Genomic DNA, 20,125 nt, shown 5'->3' on the forward strand with positions numbered 1-20,125 from the left:
ATTGCATTTCTCCTCTGCTCGCAAGACCCCACAGAGCAATGCCTGTTCCACTTTCCTGGCACTCAGCCTTATACCAGATCACCTTCCTCCCTTTCTAATCTCTTCTCAGCTCTTTACTTGAATTCCCTGCCATGGAAGGAACCTGGATACTGGCAATTATCTTCCAGGGCAAAGATATATTTATCCACATGACCAAATCACCATCCCCATTTCCTTTTTGACCATTTTCAAAAGGAAATACTATTCTTCTCTTTCATCTCCCTCTGCACCAATTAATTATTTTTTTAATAATAAAAATGTGTCATAGGAAAAAAGAATGTACAAAATGGCAATGAAGAGAATTCCTATCAGATTCCAGAGTTGGGGTGAGGGGGGATTCATAAACAAAAGGATGGTGTCAAAAAATCTCAAGTCCTACTGCCCATCTGTTATTTCAGCTGCTGATCGGGCTGGGGCTGTTTGGATAAGGCCAATAAGACAACAGGTGCAGTGACAACAGACAGTATCTCCTGACTCTCAACACAATGACGAGCTAGAGTTTATGAGCACTGAAGAAGGCTCCCGAAGAACACGACCCTTCTGAGAATGCTGGACTTATGACCCAATAGAGGGCATGTTTTAGCACTGCTGGAGCAGGTCAGAATATTGAGGGTAGACCAGAAGTCCCTGCAGATTCTAGCAGCATTCTCTCAATGAAAGCTAAGCAGGCAAGATGCATAAAACTCTTGAGATATTATATGTATAACTATACAAATAGTGGTTGCCTTGTAAACCTCTGGAATGCTAATCTGTGGATATAATTAGAGGCTTTTATAAAAGTTTATTGGATATTTGAACCACCTCTAGACCAATGAATGTATACATTTTCAAATGGTGCTTCTGAAACTGGAATATTGGGGGAGGGGGAAGAATGGCTTTCCCAGGGGATGCATGAAGGCCCAAGATAAAGATGACATGTGCTCTATTGTACATCATTTTTGCTTTAAAATATGGAGGCTGGGACTTCCTGGAGGTCCAGTGGCTAAGAATCCACCTTGCAATACCAAGGACATGGGTTTGATCCCTGGTCAGGGAACTAAGCTCCCACATGCCCCAGGGCAACTAGGTTCATGCAGAGCAACTACTGAGCCTGTGCACTTCAGAGCCCACACAGCACAACAGGAGAGTGTGTGTGCTACAAACAGAAGGGTCCACGTGATGTAACAGAGATCCGGCATGCCTCAACTAGGACTCGACACCGTCAAATAAATGAAATAAAAATAAAAAATATGAGGTGTGTTTTATATTAAACAATTATGGCCCATTAGGGAATAAAATTTAAAAAATTTCTACAGGCTACCTCCCAGGCTACTGGGGCATATGGTCACTGTCTGAAGCAGATGGAGCACTTGGGTGGAAAAGCGTGAGACTGTGAAGATTACATCTCTATCTTGTGTTTTTCATTTGTGGTGTGCATCCAAATGATTTATGCCTGATGATATTTAGGGGCTCTGCTAATATTTGTGACTGTTTTCTCCCCCACCTTGCCTGGCCTCCTCCCCTCTCCCTCCTCCTCCGTCTCAGTAAACACCACTTTGAGGTGAGCAAACACAAGTTTCCATCCTGGCTTCCTCATTTGCTCACTTCCAGTGCTCTGAGCCTATTTCAAATTAGTCAGAAGCCTGCTTTCACAGCATCTTCCCACAGGTTGAATGTGAGAACACATAAAGCACCTATGTGCCCAGCCAACAATAACTTGTTAACAAATGCTAACCTGTTACTGTTAAAGCTAAATTATCAACATCCTCATCCATTGAGAGTTTTGCGATGCTCTCTTTACTAGAAGGAATGGAGTGACAGATAACTACATATAAACTTGGTTTGGTAAACTCAAGAAGATGAATAATATAGTCATCTATCATGAGAGTCATGGTTCGATGGAAAGTCTCTTTTCTGCCACAATGTTTGGCTAGAACAGCCTCAGGGCATGCAGCTCTCTCTCTCTCTTTCTAGGTGGCTGTTTCAACTGTGGAAATTTCTGGATCCCAGAAGGTTTGTCTTCACCCTGGGGCAAAATCGATTCCCCAGTAACTTCCACCCCTGTCCTTCTTATTACCTGCCGGCAGTACACAGAAAGTATCTGATTGGTAGAGAAACCTTAATACCCTCCTTCCAAACAGTGTGGGCAAGGCACATGCACAGTTATCTCCCAGAAGCCTGACAGTGGCTCTCTGGAGCAGGGGGTGTTATCCCAAGATTTCACATAGGAAATTAGAAGCCTTTCCCTTCATTAAAAGGACGAAAAGGGAAATCAGGGCAGAAATGCTATGAAAAAGATTGGATTTTTCCACTTAAGAATTCCTGTGATAAAACTATATTTTTTCCAAGTTAAATGAATGCTAAACTGGGGCTCTTTTCTCAAGAGCCTAAGGTAGAAGAGAATTTTTTGAGGACAGGCTATGGCTTCTGAAGGCTTTGCTGGAGGTTAGGACCTATTTCATAGTTGGCCTAAAGCCAACGTGGGACATTTACGTCTGGTTGTTCCTTTCAGCTGCTCTGAAAACCATCTGGAAAGTCTTAATGCTGTCACTGGGACCCCTTCCCCTCCTGAGTCTCCCACATCCAGGCAAACCCTAAGCCTTGTCAACTTCCCCCATCCAAGAGCTCCCATGTCTTTCCCTGTGCATCCTTGCTACCACCTATATCCCAACCTTGACAGCTCTGGCTCGCCCTCTTGCCTCGAGCATCTCCGCTTTCCAGTCGCGCCAACACCATCAGAATATTCTTAGATCCAAAGCTACTCTCCAGCTCAAAGCCTCCCCATGTAGGGCAGTGATGGGAACATGCTTCCACCTTAAACTTCCTATTTCTCTTGGTTTAAAACTAAAATTTTACCACTTCATCCAAAATACAATTAGTTTCATCACTTCTGATTCCTCTCACAGAGTTCTGAGTGCCAGTTTTTTAACCTCCACCAGAATTCAATCATTAATGCATCACATCTCAGATTAATTTCAGGCTTTTGGCTAGTAAGTTTAAATGGCAGTATTTAAATGTGATGAGATTGTTTGGCTGGTTTTGAAGGGTGGCTTGTTTTGCATCCTTGGTATGAGTTTTTATTTTTTTAATGTTTTCATGTTTAACCAACATTGTTTCACAAATGTCTCAAATGACACATCTGCCTTAGGTTTGCATCTCTGGCGATTAGAGATAAAAACACTGACATTTCTAAGTGGTATGACTTTTCAGTACTTTTCCTCAGAAATGTATTGATGGTGATGTGTATCAAATTTGGAGCACAACCTGAAAGTAAATTTAGTTATAGATTATAAAATCACTGTCTTAAGAAAATATATGTTATCAAGGAGTCTAAACACGCCATGACCAAGCTTTTGGCAAAAATGTCAATTTCTTAACATGTTGGTGTGCAATTAGTATCATGACAGGTCAATTAAACCCCCCTCTGAAATCTACAAGCAAGTCACTTTCTTCCTCTCAGTCTGTTTTCCTACCTTTTAATTAAGATGTATGATTCTTGTCCCACGCCACTGTGAAGATAGAATGAGAACTACGAAAGTACAGTGGGAGAAAGAGGGTGGGGGAACGTCATTTCACAATGAAAATACCCCATTTGGCTTCCTCCAGGAAATTCTCTCTGAGCCCCTTGACTCCTCCTTATTGACCTCCTATTGTTTCCATATCATAGCATTCATTTATCATACACTCTCTCTCTATAGTCTGTGTAACTGAACTGTATTATACTTTTTTTGATACCCTACTTCTGCAATAATTATAGCAATTGTAGTTTCCATTTGTTGGCTATTTATCACATGCCAGGCCCTATGCCTGGCACTTCATATGAATAACATCATTTAAGCAGAACAGCAGTCCCTCGAATATTTACTATGAAAAGGTTTTAGCTGAGGAAACAAACACCTAGAGAGGTGAAGCTACCTGCCTTTAGTCACACTGCTTTTGTCTCAGGACAGGAACTTAAGCAAATCTGACTAATTCCATCCCAAGACACTGCTCTCTGGAGGTGAGGACCCTGGCTGTTATAAATCAGAACAGACAGCAGAGGTGAAAAGATCAAGTTTTTGAATCATGTAGCATCTGCACACAAACACCAGCTGGAAAGTTCTAGAAGTCAGGAGAGACACACATTCTGTTAAACACCACGAATGGCTCACTCATCACGGGCAAGCCATTCCTTCCCTCTGATCATCCATTTCTTCATCTACAAAATGGGAATCTGGGAAGAATGTGACAAGCGGCTCTAATTTAATGAGGAATGTGGTGTTGCATCTTCCTGCCACAGGCTTTTCTACAAGCTAGAAGCTGCCTCAGCACTTACAATTCTGCCCTGAGAAGGATGTAGTTCTAAATCTGCCACCCAGATTGACTAAGCTGGGAGACATGGTACGCAGGGACCACCTAGGATGCCTCTGGCTCAGGAAGAGCCCAAGTATTCCAGGGCTGCCTTGGGCTAAGGATAAGAGGGTAATCCCTGGGTGCTTCATACACTAGCTTCCAGCCACAGGAAGAGAAGGAAACAAACACTTTTGGAGCCTGAGATGATGTGCCCAGGCACACTATACATACCATTAGTACTGTGTTAATTAGAAAATGTATTAATCATATAGAGAAATACAAAGAACATTATAACAAATCCCCTTAGACTTACCACCCAGCTTTGTCCAATTAAAGCATTTTACCATGTTTTCTTCCTCTTTTTAGGGGAGGGGGGAAGAAATAAAATAAACTGTTTTGTATTTTTTGTTTTCAATCCACCGTTTCTCTTTCCCAGGAGTATTTTTATATTTCTTGTGCCTATGTGTTGCTCTGCATGTTTTAAACTTCCTAGGTGTTTCATTACTACATTTATTATTGTGTAGCTGTTTTTTTTTTTTAAACCCAGCATTGTTTTTGAGATCACACATATTGACCATATAGATCAATGCAGTAATATACTTCCTTTGATCATTCTTTTCCTGATAGGCACCCAGATTATATCTCTGTCATAATTACTATCATCGTTGGTAATCTTTTTAGTTGTTATTTCCAATAACATTGCTTTAAACATACATGTTCACGTCCCTTTGCACTTAAAACATGAGTGTCTGCAGGAAATACATCTAAAGTGGTATTGCTAGGCTGAAGATAATTGCATCTTCAACTTTATTCAGTTAGATATTGCTAAATTACTCTCCAAAAGTGTACCGATTCACACACCTACCAACAGATTTTCCATTGTTCCAGGTCCCTGGCAGCACTAGGTTCTACCAAACATGTAACTTTGTAGCTAATTTGATGGGTATTAAATGATATTTGGGCTTCCCTGGTGGCTCAGATGGTAAAGAATCTCCCTGCAATGCAGGAGAGGTGGTTTCAATCTCTGGGTCAGAAAGATTCCCTGGAGAAGGAAATGGCAACCCATTCCAGTACTCTTGCCTGGAGAATCCCATGGACAGAGGAGCCTGGTGGGCTGTAGTCCATGGGGTCACAAAGAGTCAGAAATGACTGAGAGACCAATGCCTTAGGGGCTTCCCTGGTGGTATTATTCTACTTTGCTTTTCCCTGATTACTAACAAGCCTGAGTATCATTTCAGGTGTTTGTTGACACCATGTTTCTGCCTGTGTTGACCGGCTGTTCATCACTCTGGCCTATTTTAAATCGGGTTCTTTTGTCTTTATTGATATGCCATGCATTTACAGATACTGGATTCTGATTCTTTGCAATTTTTTTTTTTTTTCATTCTGTTTAGGTTGTTTTGTTGAACAAAATTTTTTAATCATTTCCTTCATGATTTGATCTTTGCATAGCTTGTTAAATAAACGTTTCTTTACTCCAAGGTATTCACAAATGCAAGTAAGTAGTCTCTCTTATTTTCTTCCAATAGTTTTAAGTTTTAATTTTTACATGTATGGCTTCAATCAACTACAAACAGTTTTTAAAACGATGGTGATAAGGATTGTTTCCCCCCAACTAGAGATGAATCATTTGTCTGACATTATTTATGTAAAACTTAATCCTTTCACTACTGAATTGTGACATATTCTTTTGCCATATATCATTCAGAACTTAGATAAGCTTTCTTTTTTGGGGGAGGGAGCATTTGTCTTGTTTCATTAGTTTATTTTTTTCCTATTATCAATAGCAGTTTGTCTTTTAGAAAAGTCTTGATTTATCTACAAGTCCACTTTATACTTTGGTTTTCTCCATCAAAAGACCCTTTTACTCTTTCAAGTGAATTTTTAGTTTCATTTTCTGAAATGCCTGTTGGGATTTTAATTCCAATTTCATTGAATTTATAGATGCATTTGAGGATAAAATACTTCTTTATGACATTGTATCCTCCCATTTAACTATATAGTTTGTATTTATTTAGGTCTCATTTTATGATTTCAGTAAAGTTTTTAAAGCTTTCTTCATAAAAACTGTGATGACTTTTTATTAGGGATATATTCCTAACTTTAAGCATTTTATGATGTCAGTGCTATAGTAAATGGTAGCTTTAATCTATCTACCCATCCACACATATAAACATATTTGCATGTATATCTATATTTGTATCTTCATATCTTAGAGCTGACAAAAATAATTTATAGATTGATATTCTATTCATCAGTCCTCATAAGCTGTTTTTATTAGTTCCACTAATTTGTTGATTCTTATTAATTTTTCTATGCAGTCTTTTATAGACGAGGGTCATGATAGTCTAGTTTCTCCCTTTTCAGTCCTCAGAAATTTTGTTGATATTTGTTTGCCTAGCTGGGACAGGTAGGACCAATGGTGTTACTGGTTTTGTTTTTTATCATGAAGGGACTTGATTTTATTAAGAGTTTTAAAATTCTGCATCTAGTAAGACAATTTTATTTAAAAAATATCTTCATACGCTGGTCTTGTGAATTACATTCATAGATCATATAACTTTAACATCTCATTTTTATCCTGGGAAAACCCACTTGATGCAATGTAGATGTATTTGTTTGAGTTTGTAGGTTTTAAGACATGGATGTATTTGGTCTGCTAGTATCTTATATGGGCTTCTGGGGTAGCTCAGCTGGTAAAGAATCCACCTGCAATGCAGGAGACCCCAGTTTGATTCCTGGGTTGAGAAGTTCCCCAGGAGAAGGGATAGGCTACTCACTTCAGTAATTTGGGGCTTCCCTTGTGGCTCAGAGGGTAAAGAACCTGCCAGCAGTGAGAGAGACCTGGGTTTGATCCCTGGGCTGAGAAGATTTCCCTGGAGGAGGGCATGGCAACCCACTCCAGTATTCTTGCCTGGAGAATCCCCAGGGACAGAGGAGCCTGGTGGGCTGCACTCCACGGTGTCGTAAAGAGTCAGACACGACTGAGCGACTAAGCACACACAGTATCGTATGGATTTCTTTTGATCGTGCACTTAATTGATCAAAGAGACGTCTTAACCCTCCGCGTTTATTTACTTGTCTGCTTGTTTACTGGCTTAGATATTTACGTGCTGTGTTGTGGACAGAAATACTGTTCGATGTGGTGCTTATTCTTTGATACCTCCTGTTGTCATTTTGTGTCCTGGGACATAATAAATTAAAAAAAATGTTCTATGCATTCTAGAAGAAAACATTTATACTTAATTCAGTAGCAGGGCTCTATATAGTTTTGTCAGATGAAACACTTTTTTTGTGTATGTTGTTCAAAGTCAACTAGATTATTATTCTATTTCTTTTTTTTGCTTAGTCTATTAATTATTGAGAAAGTATGTTAAAATATTATAATAAGACTATGGATTTATTGCCTTTTTTTTCAAAGATGTCATAGTCAATTTATATAGTTTCAGGGCATGATATTTGGTGTATACAAGCTCAAAACCATTATATAACTTCCATTTATCATTCTACGGTAATCACTATATCTTAGAAAAAAATTTTTTTGTCTTAATATTTCTTTTGCTTGATATTAATATTAGTGTGTTTTGGTTAGTTTTTTCCTGGCAAATATTTTCCATTTTTTTACCTTTCATCTTTCAGTGAATTTATATTCAATTAAATCCAACATGAGAATCTACATCTTCATAGTCGACTTTAATCTGATTAGTGTGGTGACTATTAATTAATTTATCCCATCTTGTTATGCTTTCCATCCTTTTTCCTTGCTTATTTATTTCCTCCCTTTCTTTCCTTCCTTTGGATATTCCTTATCTCTTTATTTTTACTCTTTACCCCTAGTTAGTCCATCTAATTTTTACAGATTATACTTTCTTACTATTTCTTTTTCCTGGTTACACAAAAATATGAATGCACACACTTATTATCAATGTCAAAATTTAATAAAAACTGATGTTGATTTCTGACCCGTATTCTTAAGTTTTAATGTTTTTTTGTGTTTTTAAAATTTTGACGTGTCAACTCATGTTCATGGGGTTTTAATCTGTGGGGAATCATGTGTTTCCCAAGGTCAAGTCTACATTCCCTCTCAGAGGATAATTTCTAGGTAGCGTTGAAACATTATTCATCTAGAACTCATCTTTTTCATTTTGCTTCCAGCTAGTTTTTTCAGTTCAGGCATTCCCAGACCATAGTGAGCAATGTAAACCCAAATCTCAAATCTTTGTGAGATATATGACATAAACATAGATATTTTCCCCCAAATATACCCTTTCATTAAGCATGTAACTTTCAGAAGTCCTAATTTCATTTTGAAGCCCTTAGATACAATTTCCCCCTTTTCAGAGATTCAGGGCCAAATCTCCTCTCCTGGAATAAGTGAGAATATTCAGTCCACTCACTTGCCAAACTGAAGGCTTTCTCTTGTCCAAACTACATCAATAAAACTAGATTCAGAGCTAACCTGTCTAGTTTTCAGTTCTATTTTATTGTTGCTTCTCTGATTTGTCATGCATTTTGAAGGGTGCTAGTTACATCAGTTGTATTTTATCTCAAATGACTGGATAGATGTTTGTACTAGAAATATTTTTAGTTTGCTAGTCCACATTTTCATATACAATGACTAATATATACCTGAAAGATGGAAATCATTTGCACTGTTCAGTTGGGGTTGAGTGTAGTTCAGTGATCTGCCCAAGGTCAGGGAGATAATAATTATAAAGCAGAATTTAAATCATGCTATTTGACTCTAGAACCCTTGACATTCCCATGATATTGAGAGGACTCCTTGGATAAGTATACACTAGTGAGCAGTGCATTAATCACCAATCAAGTATAGACCACTGCAAATATCTAAAGAGAAGACAAGCTCCTCTTGTAGTTCTAGAGTCTTTTAGGAAGCTACAGCTCAAACTGACGTAGATTTTATTGCTTACGTAGAGTTATAGAACAAATAGCTTAAGCACTAGCATATTGCTAGAATGAGAGCTGACTTTTGTTTTAATTAAGAAGGGATAGTAACATTATCACAACTGCTTTATTTTTTTTCTAACCTTAAAGATCACCCATGCTTGCTTTAACAAATTAAAGCACTATATAAAATAATTAAAATAAAGTAAAATTATATCAAGTTCCATCACACTGAAGCAGCTATCAAGAATACTCCAGACTTCTCTGGTGGTCTAGGAGCTAAGAATCCGCCTGCCAATGCAGGGGACATGGGTTCCATTCTTGGTCCGGAAAGACCCCACCTGCTACAGGGCGACTAAGCCTGTGCGCCACACCTATTGAATCCAGGCACACCCAGGCGCCCAAGCTCTGCAACCAGGGAGGCCACCACAGTGGGAAACCCGAGCACTGCAACCAGAGGGGGGCCTCCGCTTGCCGCGACTAGAGAAAGTCTGCCCGCAGCGACGAGGACCCAGGGCAGTGCCCACCCCAGGAAAAAAACATTAGTGAGCAAATAAACAATGTTTTTAAAGAAAAGCCTTCTGGTCAGCACCCTTCACGTATCTTTTTATGTATTATCACACTCACACACAATTTTCTGTGAATGTAAGTGCACAAATACGTCAATACTATTTCATCTTTGAAGTGAAGCAAGAGTTAGTCGTGTTCAACTCTTTGCACCCCCATGGACTATACTGTCCATGGAATGCTTTAGGCCAGGATACTGGAGTGGGTAGCCTTTCCCTTCTCCAGGGGATCTTCCCAACCCAGGGACTGAACCCAGGTCTCCCACATTGCAGGAGGATTCTTTACCAGCTGAACCACAAAGGAAGCCCAAGAATACTGCAGCAGGTAGCCTGTCCCTTCTCCAGCAGATCTTCCCTACCCAAGAATGGAACCAGGGTCTCCTGCATTGCAGGCAGATTCTTTACCAGCTGAGCCACCAGGGAAGTCCATTTCATCTTCAGTGTTCATGGAAAAAAGGGAACAGGAGAAGTAAGTCCAGCTAGTTAGCTTTATGCTATCTCATTACTTTCATGAGACTTTGACCACTTTTTCAAATCCTGAAAAAATATGTGTATATCATTTCCCTGGCTGATCCATTCATTCATCCAAATAGCATTCACTGAGTTGTCCCAACTTCTCCTAGGTTTTCTGGATTCAAAGATCAATAAAATATAGTCCTGCCTTTAGGATACTCAGAGGCTTGCGGGGAAGAAAAGACAATAAAATGAATGGATTTCACATGGCTTAAAGAGTATAACAGGTCTATAGCAAGCACAGGCAGTATCAGACACAGAGGCAGAGTCTAGAAGACTTCTCAGAGAAGCTATACTGGCTTGACAGGAGGCGTAAGGAGAAACCATGCCAGGGGAAGAAGAGAGAAATGGCTTTTGAGGCAAAGGACGCAACCACCTTTGTTCTGAAGAAGACTGCTTTGGTAGCAGTAGAGATACCTGGTTTGAGGGAAAGGCAGAAAGACCAAATATTCCCCATGGGATGAATGATGTGGGAATAAACTACCCATCAAGTGTGGGTACTGAGCTAGATGTTGTCATATCCTAAAGTGATTAAAGAGAAGTAAAACTTACAGCAAAATAGCCTTCCTCACTGAATCCCTGAAGCTGAGTGGTTTTCTCCAAAGGATTTCTTAACATTCATACGCTCAGTTGTTTTTTCCTCCTGTATGCAGTAATAATAAACTCCGAATTCCAATTTTGTTTGGGTATCACCCTGAATTTTTATGAGAGCACTTGATTTTTGTTCTAGGTTGAGAGGTCCTTTGGGCTTAGGTTTTATTGGAAGAGGGCAGTTGTTAATTATCTGAAGCAGAGAATATCTTCTGCCTTTGGGAAGGGACAACTCGAAAGGCATTTTGACATCACTGTGGATGTCACCTGGACCACATGTCAGGAAAAATGACTACGGTTCTTCCATTAACTTTGGTTGTGATTTTAGATGAATTAATTCTCCTCTCCCAACCTTGCTTTCCTTGTGAAAGTCAAATAAAAAGGATGTAAGAAGCTTCTGGTAGGAGTCATTCCAAAGATGAAGAAGGCAACATCATTGTTCTCAAATAGTTCAGTGGGCAAAAAAGAAGATAAGCCAAATACAGTTTGACTGCAATTCAAGGAAGAATTATAGAGCACCAACAGAAAAGAGGGTCCAAGAGCGGTTAGAAGGATGAGAAAGGGAAGACTCCTAACACTGTTAGGTTGATACCTTCTCTAAGGGTCCATGCTGCTGCTGCTGCTAAGTCACTTCAGTTGTGTCCGACTCTGTGCGACCCCATAGATGGCAGCCCACCAGGGTTCCCCGTCCCTGGGATTCTCCAGGCAAGAACACTGGAGTGGGTTGCCATTTCTCTCCAATGCATGAAAGTGAAAAGTGAAAGGGAAGTCGCTTAGTTGTGTCTGACTCTTTGCGATCCCATGGACTGCAGCCTACCAGGCTCCTCGATCCATGGAAGTTTCCTGGTAAGAGTACTGGAGTGGGGTGCCATTGCGTTCTCCCCCTGTAATTGATTATAAAATTCAGCACCCTTTGTTGCAATCAGATGTCTTCCCTGGTGTATATTAAAGTGTTCTTAGGACAAAAAGAAACATTAGCCTTTCATTGCTACATCTCAGTACCTAGCAGAGTGCTTGGCACAGGCGAGGTTTCCAACAATATCTGTTGAAGGAATTAACAGTTTGAGATAGTGCACATAGGGAAAATGTCAAGACATAAATGATGAGCATGGTATTCAGTAGGAACTGCACAGAACAGGACACAGGCAAAGGGTTTAAGAGAAAGAATAGCACATTAAGACTGGCCTTCCAGCTAAGTCAAAGGAAGTGCTAAAGTTCAACAGCAATGGTCAGTCGAGAGTGTGCGGCAAGTGGCGGAAGGTTCTGAGGAAGATATTGCGGCCTGAGTCACTGAACGATGAGAACTCACAAGTGTAAAAGCAGGGGACTGAATGCAATGATTTCCTAAGTCCCCCGTCTCCAGCTGTATAAGTCAGAATGTAGATGATTTAACAGGAGTTGAGATATCAAACCAGCACCCAGATCTTTACCCAGGCTGGGTTAACTCCACCGCCACCTACTCTCCTACCAGACCAGCACCTGGTAGACTGTGGCTCTTTCCATTCAAGTGTGCTTTTATTAAGGCTGTGCATCTCAGAATACTGAGATTCTGAAGCCAAGAAAAGAATCTTTGTCTGGGAAAATGAACTTTTGTCTTACAATGTCCATCCACTCTTGGTGACTGCTGTGAGTTCCAACTCGTGGTCTGGATTAAATGAATAAAGAAGGAGAAAGAATGAGAATGGATCTGAGAATCCACTGGGCATGTGTATCCCTCCCAATGGGACTCGGGTCCACCCCTCTTACACAGGTAACACAAACTCATTCTTTCCATGCTGACGACGCTGCCTTGACTCTGCATAAGCCTCAGAAAGGAACAGATGTATACACTCAACTGATGAATTCCAGCAGCTTTTGAAATAACTGTCCAAAGGTTTGCCCTGGTACCAATTTACAACACAGTAGCAAATTTAATAAAACTAACAGTTTGCAGCCAAGGCCTTTGTTATTTTGTTTTAATCATCTTTTACCACCAATTGAAATGATTTTCTACTTTCTTGGTGCAGTGCAATAAAATACAAGACAAAGAATGGAGGGGCAACGTGGAAATTAGAAAAAGATTCCGAGTTTCAAATCCGGGGATAAGGTAACAGCAGGCCTGAGAGCTAGCTGGCTGTTTGCGTCCGGTGGAGATTTGAAGGGAAGACATTTCCCAGTCTGGGGGAAACGCCACACCTGGACAGCATTAAAGCAAGGAGGGACGAAAAGGACTACAAGGGACTCTTGTTTTTCCTGAACGCAACCAAAGGCACTGTGTGACAGCTTTCCCACACACCCGTGCTGGTGATGGACAGGGCTCTTGATTACAGAGCAGGGGCTTGTGACAAGCTGACCGGTCGCCAAGACCCCCGGGAGCCGAAACACCAGATACGGTGGGAGGTAAACAGGGCTCTGGGCGCAGTGTGAACGCGAGGCCACGCTGGGGCCAGGAGCCGAGCAGGGGGACCGGTGACAGCTGGTGATGGAGCGGCGCTAAGGGAACACAGTTGTGGAGGACTCGGGGCCAGCGCGGAAGGCAGCCTCCTTTCTCCTCCCCTAGGCCTCACTGGGTGGCCAGCGATTTTATTACTGGCAGAGGGTGAGCCCCACAGCATTTTCGAATTTGGCACCACATCTAAAACCATTTGGGGGGCTGGGCGTCTCTTTCTTCTCTCTCCCACCCCCTTGCACACCACCATCACCACCCCCCGCAGCCCTCACCCTCCTCAAGAATGCTTTGGATTCGGTGAAAGTCTCGGCGTGCAGCTAGCAAACGACATTTCCCCTCGAATTTTGAAACCCATGTGCGCTTGGGGAAAATGTAATCCTTATGTTTCTGATTCATTTACACTTAACTCATCAAAACGCTATTTTGTAAGAGCTATTTGATGTCCACGGAGTCTGTCGAGCCCCTTTTGTAAGCTGGGCTTCTTAGGAGCAGGAAGTCACGTTTCTGACGAGAGGGGGAACTTGAACTTAAAAGATTGAGTTTGTTTTGAAATGAGGGCTCTCGGAGGGTCACGTGGACCCGGAGCTGGGCCAAATGCGTTCTCTCATTTCCTATAGCACCCCCTCCTCACCAGCACCAGCTGCCATGACGTCACCAGCGTCCGCCTGCTATGATTTCACTCCGAGCAGAGGAGTCGACGGAGGCGCCTTCGTGATCAGAGAGAGTTGAGCTCAAAGCTATTGAATCCCCATGTCTGGCCAAACCCCAGCCCTCTGCGTTGTGGGGAAAGGAGCACATGCACTGGGAATCAGGAAGCCCTAGGTTCAAGTCCCCACTCTGCTGTCGAAGGGCTGTGTGCCTCTGAGGACGTGGCCTCCCATCTCTGGGCCCAGGGCTCTCATTTGTAGAGGGTCAGTGCTTCAGCGCTCCTCTAGAGTCCAGGAGTTTTTGAGTCTAATTCCTAGACAGGAGGTGTGAGTACCCCAGAATTCTCTCTGCTGAAAACTTGGGGACAGAGCTTGGATACAAGTAGCTTTGCACAAGGACACACAGACATGTAGAAATCAGACTTCAGCTATCCCATGCTCACTGTCTCACTGTGGGCTGGATACTTGAGGCCAGCGAGGAGGAAACTCATTGCCCCAAGTCATACAGAAAATTAATGGCAGAGTCCAGCTTTCCTGGTGTTTTCTGACTAACATCCTTGGATGGGAGATTTCAAATCATTTGGTTTATAGGATACTGAAGGTGGGGCAAAAAAACTCTGCTTCCCATTCTGACAACAGGAATGTGAACGCTGGGGCTAAGATGGAAGGGGGAACTGGCGTTGCTCTGCATGAGGCACAGTGAGGTGGTGTTTGGCTCCTATTAAAGCCCATGAGTGAATGATTAATCCTGGGTAGAAAACAAAGCCCATGCCTTGTAACATTATAGGTATTAGTGCGACAGAAGATTAACCCCACGACCCCCCCAGGGGACCTTTGAGAACATTGGACGACACTTTGAGAATCAAGTGGATTCTCAAACACTTTGGATGATGAAAACAGGTAGTCTCACAGGTCCTGTCTGCCCACCCTTGAAACACACGCACACACACACACACACACACACACACATGCATACGTGCATACACACAGGCACGCACATGCACCAGCTCACCTCCACTGCGCCTGAATCTATATATAGAAATGTCATGGTTCAAAGCCAACTGAAACTGCCTGCCTGCCACTGATTCATAGACTGGTAATGGGAAGACACTTCCATTTCTCCTCCTCCCCCTCTCCTCCCGAACCAAACATCCCTCTGTCTTCCCATCACGTGACTCAGTGACCCCAGTACCACAGGCACTTCTAGGACCCAGTCCTTTGTCTCCTCCCTCTGACCACCGTGGGGTCCCTCCATCCATCAGCACTGCCAACCCCCCCACCCGCCCAGGTCCCTCTGCTCCCGCCCTGATGGCCCTAGATCAGGGCCATCTTCCGCCTCACTGTCGGCAACACTGCCTAACCTCCCTCACCATTTACGGTCAGGCTGTCTGGGGAGGCCTTACAAATAGCTGTGAAAAGAAGAGAAGTGAAAAGCAAAGGAGAAAAGGGAAGATATAAGCATCTGAATGCAGAGTTCCAAAGAATAGCAAGAAGAGATAAGAAAGCCTTCTTCAGCGATCAATGCAAAGAAATAGAGGAAAACAACAGAATGGGAAAGACTAGAGATCTCTTCAAGAAAATTAGAGATACCAAGGGAACATTTCATGCAAAGATGGGCTCAATAAAGGACAGAAATGGTATGGACCTAACAGAAGCAGAAGATATTAAGAAGAGGTGGCAAGAATACACAGAAGAACTGTACAAAAAAGATCTTCACGACCCGGATAATCACGATGGTGTGATCACTTACCTAGAGCCAGACATCCTGGAATGTGAAGTCAAGTGGGCCTTAGAAAGCATCACTATGAACAAAGCTAGTGGAGGTGATGGAATTCCAGTGGACCTATTCCAAATCCTGAAAGATGATGCTGTGAAAGTGCTGCACTCAATATGCCAGCAAATTGGGAAAACTCAGCAGTGGCCACAGGACTGGAAAAGGTCAGTTTTCATTCCAATCCCAAAGAAAGGCAATGCCAAAGAATGCTCAAACTATTTCACAATTGCACTCATCTCACACACTAGTAAAGTAATGCTCAAAATTCTCCAAGCCAGGCTTTAACAATATGTGAACCGTGAACTTCCTGATGTTCAAGCTGGTTTTAGGAAAGGCAGAGGAACCAGAGATCAAATTGCCAACATCCGCTGGATCATGGAAAAAGCAAGAGAGTTCCAGAAAAACATCTATTTCTGCTTTATTGACTATGCCAAAGCCTTTGACTGTGTGGATCACAATAAACTGTGGAAAATTCTGAGAGAGATGGGAATACCAGACCACCTGACCCGCCTCTTGAGAAATCTGTATGCATGTCAGGAAGCAACAGTTAAAACTGGACATGGACTGGTTCCAAATAGGAAAAGGAGTACGTCAAGGCTGTATATTGTCACCCTGCTTATTTTACTTCTATGCAGAATACATCATGAGAAACACTGGACTGGAAGAAACACAAGCTGGAATCAAGATTGCCGGGAGAAATGTCAATAACTTCAGATATGCAGATGACACCACCCTTATGGCAGAAAGTGAAGAGGCACTAAAAAGCCTCTTGATGAAAGTGAAAGAGGAGAGTGAAAAGTTGGCTTGAAGCTCAACATTCAGAAAACGAAGATCATGGCATCCGGTCCCATCACTTCATGGGAAATAGATGAGGAAACAGTGGAAACACTGTCAGACTTTATTTTGGGGGGCTCCAAAATCACTGCAGATGGTGACTGCAGCCATGAAATTAAAAGACACTTACTCCTTGGAAGAAAAGTTATGACCAACCTAGATAGCATATTTAAAAGCAGAGACATTACTTTGCCGACTAAGGTCCATCTAGTCAAGGCTATGGTTTTTCCTGTGGTCATGTATGGATGTGAGAGTTAGACTGTGAAGAAGGCTGACTACTGAAGAATTGATGCTTTGATGCTTTGAACTGTGGTGTTGGAGAAGACTCTTGAGAGTCCCTTGGACTGCAAGGAGATCCAACCAGTCCATTCTGAAGGAGATCAGCCCTGGGATTTCTTTGGAAGGAATGATGCTACAGCTGAAACTCCAGTACTTTGGCCACCTCATGCGAAGAGTTGACTCATTGGAAAAGACTCTGATGCTGGGAGGGCCTGGGGGCAGGAGGAGAAGGGGACGACAGAGGATGAGATGGCTGGATGGCATCACCAACTCAATGGACGTGAGTCTGAGTGAACTCTGGGAGTTGATGATGGACAGGGAGGCCTGGCGTGCTGCAATTCATGGGGTCGCAAAGAGTCAGACACGACTGAGCGACTGAACTGAACTGAGGGACGGGGGAGCCTGGTGGGCTGCCATCTAGGGGGTCGCACAGAGTTGGACACGACTGAAGTGACTTAGCAGCAGCAGCAGCAGCCGCACACAGCCAGAGAGTGGTCTTAAAACCAAATCTCATCAGGATCCTCTCTTACCTGAAGACTTTCAGTGGCTCCTCACCACGCTCAGGATGAAGTCCAGGCGCTTTAGCCTGGCACTCCAGAACCATCATTACAGACCTCCTCCTCTCAATCTCTCTGGCTTCTTTGCTCAAACTCTCCCCCTCCTCCAAATCTGCCCCACCGTCAGCAGGCACAAACAGCGCAGCCCCCCACCCCCACTCCCCCATCTATGTGGCCTGGCCTTAACGTGCCTGTGTGATCAGTTGTTTAGCGTGTCCGACTCTGTGTGACCCCATGCACCGTGGCCCACCAGGCTCCTCTGTCCATGGAATCTTCCAGGCAAGACGCCACCTTTTCTCAGAGGGTCTTGCTGACTTTTAAGCCAAGTGAGGGTCTCCTAGCCCTGTTGCTTCTCTTAATGTAACACTTTTCTCACTTTGTTACCGCTTAGGTGCCCCTTTCTCATATTAGTGAGATGAAGCTCCCAGAGGACTGGGATGGTTCCTCCTTTGATCTCCACTGCCCGGCATGGGGCGAGGACAGCGCTAAATCCGTGCCCGCGGAGCGAATGGCAGGCTGACTTCCATCACTTGGCTTCATCCGTTGACTTGAGGAATAAGGACAGTGAGGCCCAAAGAGGAGAAAGAGGCCAAGCTGTAAGGTTTTCTTTACTCCTTTTGCTCCAGTTGAGATGTTTAGGGGAAGACATCCAATATACCAGGTATCATCTGTATCATCACAGATTTCTGACCACTTACTGATCTGCCAAAGCATTTACTCACCCATTCATTCACACCTTTACTGACCTACGTTTATTGGCCATCTGCTTCATGCCTGTCCTTGTACGAGAAGCTGAAGATAATGCCTCAAATGCAACCTAGTTCCCATCTCTGGTATCTCATTGTCAAGCCAAAATGTCATGGAACAGGAGAAAAAAAAAAAAAGCACCAATGCATTCTGAAACTGTCCCAAATGGAGAGCTTGGAGAACTTTAAGAGAGAAAGAGAGAGAGTAGGTCAGGGAGGAGTTCCGAGGGCCCCAGAAGGGTTTCTTTACAGATGGCCAGTCTCTGAACTCCCATGGGACATGCAGCCTGCTTTCTTCTCTCTTCCTGAATTAGACATTCGGAGCAGGTAAGAGCTCCAGGAGGGTCTGAACAGAATGTCAGAGCTGGAAATGACTTTGAGAGTCATCCACCTAGGCCTTCATTTCATAGAAGGGGTGGAGGTGGGGGACTCCAGCCCCCAACTGGGGAGCCATGGGCCAGGAATATATCACAATCTCAGGAGATCAGCCCTGCCAAGTCAGGCCTCCTGATTCCAGGGCCAGCCCTTCATGGGTTTTCTCTCTTGTTCTTTAGCTCAGCTACAGAGATTAAAGCGCAACTATCTTTTCTGCCTCCAAATCCAGCACTGAACTCTGGGTAGAGGTGACCGGGAAATGGTTTCATTTGTGTGTCTGTGCGTGTCTGTGTGTTTATCTTTCACAAATACTCTCCGGCCAGGCCAAGAACAGCCCTAATGAAAACCAAACAATAGGAAGAATCATGAACATTTCAGTCTTTATAGTCCCCCAGATTGCATCATGTTCTTGCAAGTCCATTAGCTCATTAGTTTTTCAGGATACCCCTTGTGAGACTGTATGGATAGGAATCAGCACCCCCTTTTGTTTTTTTTCCCAGGGATCAGGGCTAAGGCTCAAAAGCATTGAAAGAATCTGGCCAGGGTCACGCAGCAAGGCCCTTGTGTGCTGGCCTGGGAATCAGATCTCCTGATTCTGAATTCAGCCTCTCCTAAGTCATGTCTGAGGTTCCTGCTCTAACAGACACAACATAAACCCATTAAGTTCTGTCCTGAGGACTCTCATCGGCTCTGAGCACAGACTGAATGGATTTTGTCCACTCCTCTTGCCAATGCCCAGTGTGAGATAAATTCCTCCATTCTTCCCACATCTGTAATTACTCTGACGGCTGTTATTCTCCTTCTCTTTCCTAGTCATTTGTTTTCTTAAAAAATCAGGAATGGGTGCTGTACTGCTAAGTCCAGCCCATCCTGCTGACCCACAGGGAGAGTGGCAAGTACACAGAGAAGCACGTGGCATCAGGACACCCCATGCAACCCAGCTTCACCAACTCATTGTTTTCCAAGGGAACGCTTGATCCACCCCACCCTGTAATAAAACACTAAATTAAAATCTATTCCTCCACGTCAGGAAATAACATTTCCCTCATTCCAGATACTCAAACCAGAAACCTGGGAGTCATTGGACAGCTCCTTCTCAGAACCCTTGAGGCCAATACATCGCAAGTCCTGTTGGTTCTACATTGTAAGCATTCCTCCAATTCATCCGCTTCTCCTGCGAATAATCATCTCTGGCTTGCACTTTAGCAATAGTCCCTAAATGGATTTTCTCACTCTTCCTCAACCCTTTCTTCACAGAGTACCAAGAGCAATTTTATAAAAATACAGATCTGATGGGTTTAGCCCTCCACTTCCCAATAAACAAATCCAGTCTCCATAACATAACCTCCCTTCACCATCCTGCCCTTGCTTGCATCTCCAGTCTTGTCTTCTGTATATCCCCTCTTAGTTTAATAGGGAATTATGCTCTATTATAACCTCTCATAATAATAATCTTCAGTCTGTAATTATATTTTTATTTGGGCTATTATTCAGACCAGCCTTCCTATCCAATTATAAGATTCAGAATTATAGTGCCAGCGTGGAGATTAACATGCAGAA

At 42.9% G+C, this 20,125-nt stretch overlaps 1 protein-coding gene across 1 annotated transcript in view; it reads right to left on the minus strand.

The window, feature by feature from the left end:
- The window catches only part of PAPPA (pappalysin 1), a 263,247-nt gene that overhangs the window by 149,605 nt on the left and 93,517 nt on the right, over positions 1-20,125 (minus strand). The window lies entirely within an intron of this gene.

The sequence above is a fragment of the Ovis aries genome, chromosome 2 (genome assembly GCF_016772045.2).
Source record: "Ovis aries strain OAR_USU_Benz2616 breed Rambouillet chromosome 2, ARS-UI_Ramb_v3.0, whole genome shotgun sequence".
NCBI classification, from domain to species: domain Eukaryota; kingdom Metazoa; phylum Chordata; class Mammalia; order Artiodactyla; family Bovidae; genus Ovis; species Ovis aries.